Raw genomic sequence first — 4,569 nt, 5'->3', positions numbered from 1 at the left:
TTTGAGCTCCTTGGGTTTGATCCAAGCATCCTTGATTGCACACTAATGAGATCTACAACTGAAGATGATCAAACACATTAATGAACCAAAAGTACTTGTGTTTGGAATCATCAAAACAAGAAGGAAATGCCAAGGGTGGGAACCATTGGGCTTACAAAAAAACCTGAAATTTTTTTAAGATGTCCGAGTTTTTTGTCATCTTCGAGTTTTGAGAAGAAGTCATTACCAATGACCAAATCGTCATTTCAGGTTTTCGATTTAGCTGACCGCTTGCCTTATCTTTTGCTTGAGATGCCCTTTCAAGTTTTCAGTTCAACAGGATCTTACCCTAATTTTTGCCTAAGCTGCTGTGGACCCCGATCTGAGAGGACCGGTGCCGAGGGATGCGAGATCCCTCTTGCAATCCTCAAAGATCTCCACATGTGAAGGAGAGCTCTACCAAGGAACTCTCAAAATAGGTGTCACTCTCACTGCATAGCATGAGTGGCGATACATAACGAATGAGATATATCTTGATCCGGAGCCAGGGCTCGAAACCGAGATGTACCTAAAAATAACTCAGAGTCGCCATCCATGGATACGCCATGGAACCAAAACAAATGCTCTGTCTGCAACGGATAACCAGAGATACAAAAGGTCCGTGCCTGATTACGAATGGAGAAGGTCTGAAGAGCACCTCAAATTCGTCCGAGTGCAAGCACTTGGTCTCTTATGCCATTTGTCATTAACCTCGAAGAGTTTTGGGTGGAAATCATGTGAAATGGGAACAAATATCCCCGAATGGACGTCTAACTAATCATGCATGACTCGGGGATGAAATAATAAGTATACACAATATAAAGGAAAGAAGTGTGTCACCTAAGCATCGCTAGGTTATGTGTGACATGCCTAATGAGTGTCTAAGTTCTGGTGAGCAAACACATGCATGCTACAGCTAAAGGTATAAGGTCTGCGCATGAAAGTAAGAAAATATAGCAAAACACACAACATAACAAAACAACAAATCCTAAGACTCTAAACGATTTAGCCCGAGTCCTCGGATGGTCTGATATTCATCCAAAGAAGCCTACGTAACCCCGCCTCCACGAGAATCAGAGCAACGTAGTTCTTCGCACCTATTCTAAGCTAGGATGCCTAAGACACCTAAACCTCTATCCTATACTTGACCTAAAAGACCGGACTAGTTCTTAAAGCTTCTTGAACGATCATTTAGATTTCAGTGAATTGTAGAGTTTAGGACACCCTATATGCCCTAGCTAAATGCAGGTGGTTCCTACAACCTATGTGTAACTAGGCTGTGCGTCCTAAGGAAAACAATGGGATCACTAATGCATCTTAGACCTAGTCATCAGTCGGCGATATGAATCCCCAATTGACCGGACGGAGGCGCTCCTAGCTAGGACAAACTCCTAACTCTAACACAAACACACAACAAGCATACAAAAAATGACAAACTCCTAACTCGAAAACCCTCTATCTAGGACAAACTCCTAACTCTAGAGGAAGATCCTTTTGAAAATAAGGTTTTAAAGTTGTTTGAACGATTTTTTGAAAGATTTAAAAAGTCTATTTACAAAGTTTGGCTAGACTTGGGATAAAGATCCCAAGCTGCACTACGTACCTCGTGAAAGAGGATCAAGCCAACGTAGTTCGAAAATTGAACTCTCCTAACTAAAACCTAACACTCCAAATGATTTAAGGGTTTTTAATGTATTTTTTTTAGGACTCAAATTTATCATACAACTTCCTTGCCAGAAGGTCTTCTCTCAATATTTCATCAGCTCCACAGGATGTCTGATGTTTCACTCTTTAAAATCTTCACTTTCAACTAGATGTCTAAAGCCGATGAAGTCTTGTTTTGCTCAACGACAGGGCATTCCCCTGGTTTATCCTTATAGGATCAAGCAAGACTACCTCAAACCCCTCAAAACAGGTTTATCAATTCTTTGCGCTCCTCGGGAGATAAAGTTTTGCCACTTCATCTTTCTCGAGTTTCGAATTTTGATACCACTAGCAATGGCTTCGATTTCTTCTTCAAGTGGCTATGCTCGACACTCTTCCTCTCGTTTGACCGTCTTTCAGATCTCGAGGTGAATTTTGTCTGCATTCTCATCCGAGAAGGGGTTCTTTAGTTGTTTAAACATTAGATCTAAGAGTGAATCATAAAACATTGAAGATACAGAACCAAATGCTTTATTGAATTGAAAAATTTGAAGTACATAGATGACTCACAGACATGCCTCTATGGGCTCTTCATTAGTTCTGATAGAAAACAAAACACTGACTCTATATAAGAAAGACTGACAGACATGACACTTGTTTTTTTTCTTTTCTTTTTTGACATTGACACTACAAGACTCACCAACTTTCAACCTAGGAGTTGGTATAAACTTGACAAAAAAATAAATCTTGAAATAAGATACTTGACATAACAGTTGAACAGATGTTAGGAATTGGCATTGAAGTTCACAAGTAGTACGCCTTCTTCCATGATAATGCTGGCTAAGAAGTTCGACCTTGGTTCAGAAACCTTGGAAAGGGTGGTCCTCTGAAGTCCTGTTGACTTGGCCCAAATTGTCTTTGAAAACCTGTTGGTGACATCACCTTCTCTGCCTGAACATTCTCAAGATATTCAAACTCAGACATTTTTCCTTTTCCCTTCAACTTATTCCCTGGCTCTGGAGTGACATAAGTGACGGGATCTCTGGGAGGTTGAATGGTTCTTTCAAGCGCCTGGTTCACAAAAGCATAGATTTCAGCGAGAGCAGAAAAGTCTCTTTATCCGGTTCTGGATTGCATGTTTCAAAGCTAAACAATTCTCCGTCAGGTGACCCGGGCCTCTATGATACTCACAGTATTGGTCCATCCTCCAATTGTTGGGGAATGGTTCAGGCACAGGTTTAATATCTGGAAGTCTCAAAAAATCTTCACTGACCCATTTCTTCATGATGACTATAAGAGAACAAGGCATTTGAGTGAATTCTCTTTCCCGTTTCTGACCCATCTTTTCTTCCTCTACCACTAGCTTCTTTAAAGGTTGGTGAGAAGGTCCAACATTCTTAACCTCCCTCGGGGCCTCCCTCGGAGCAATGAAAGGCTTCGTAAGAGGTTGTCGAGAAGGTCTAACACTTCTAACTTCCTTTGGAGCGACGTAAGGCTTTTTTCCATTATGCAAATCAACATATCTATCGAGGATTAAACTCTGAACAGAGGCTTCTTCTGTCATAGTACTCATATCAACAAGTTGCTTTGGAACAGAGTCACATTTAATGGACAAGTACTGCATCTGAATTTTCATCTCCCTTACTTCCTCAGTCAGCATAGCCATCTGACCAAAGAGCTTGACCATCCAGTTTTCCATTCTGACAAGTGTAGTCTTCTCAACAGATTCTTCTACAGATCGGGTGTTTGATGGGACAAGTTGGGTCTCAGAAATAGGGTGAATGAGAGATGCAGGATCTAAGATTGGTCCTTCATTAGAAATGACATTTATCGAAGCTAGCGGCGGGACATCATGAGCATCGAAAGGCTCTTCAATAGTGAGCTCGTCTTCATCGATCATATCTTGCACTTTATGCTTCAGAGTATAACATTTATCAGTCGTATGACCCGAGCCACGATGATATGCACAAAATAAATCCTTTCTCCAATTCTTAGGCAGAGGATTAGGTAGGACTCTTTGCTCGGGCAATTCGATCTTGTCGTCCTTGATCAATCTCCTCAGAATGTAGGATAACGAGCAAGGAAGCGGAGTAAATTTTCTTGTTTTCTTTTCTGTTGATTCTTCCCCTTCCAATATTGTTTTGACTGGAGTCCTAACATAACTGACATTGTGTACCTCCTTTGGCTCGACCATAGGTCTTTTCCCTTCTTTGATATCAGATAAAGTCTTGGACCTCAGGCCTTTTACCAAAGCATCTTCAGTTTGAGTTCCCGTCTTTATCAGATGATCAAAACTTGGGTAGCGCTGAGGTGCCATGAAATAAAAATATTTGGAGGATAGGCTCTTTACTAGCAGCTTGATTTGATCTGCCTCTGAGAGTGCTTGACTCAATTACGCTAACTTTCTTTTCCATCGTCGGATAAAAGAGGTAAAGGTCTCCTGCGGCCCTTGTTTCAACTGCTTCAAATCCCTCTTCGTAACCTCTATTCCGTCCTCCATCGAAAATTGTTCGACCAGTTTGTTTGCTGTGGCCCCCATAGTCCTGACTTCTTCGGGTTTCAGGCTCAAGAACCACTGTTTCACGATTCCCACAAGGGACACTGGGAATAGTTGTGCCATCTGCTCGGGGTTGAGTCCATGTTGTTGGGAAAGCTTTATGAACCATCCTACATGACTCCGAGGACACCCAGTCCCATCATATTTATCATAGTCAGGGGTTTTGAATTTGGGTGGCAGAATAGCCTCAGGAGGTATCATAAACTCAGACATATCGAACTTCTTTGGCCCCTGAAATTTCATATTCTCTACATCTTGAGCCAACTTTCTGAACTTGTTGTACATCTCCTTCTCTAACTTGTCATACATCCCTTTCTCTTTACTGACCATAGGTACACAATATTCTTCAG

Source organism: Tasmannia lanceolata, unplaced genomic scaffold, assembly GCF_043159265.1.
Source record: "Tasmannia lanceolata isolate RefF3 unplaced genomic scaffold, GAP_Taslan_0.1 ptg000037l, whole genome shotgun sequence".
Classification (NCBI taxonomy): domain Eukaryota; kingdom Viridiplantae; phylum Streptophyta; class Magnoliopsida; order Canellales; family Winteraceae; genus Tasmannia; species Tasmannia lanceolata.
This window is presented reverse-complemented; position numbering follows the sequence as displayed.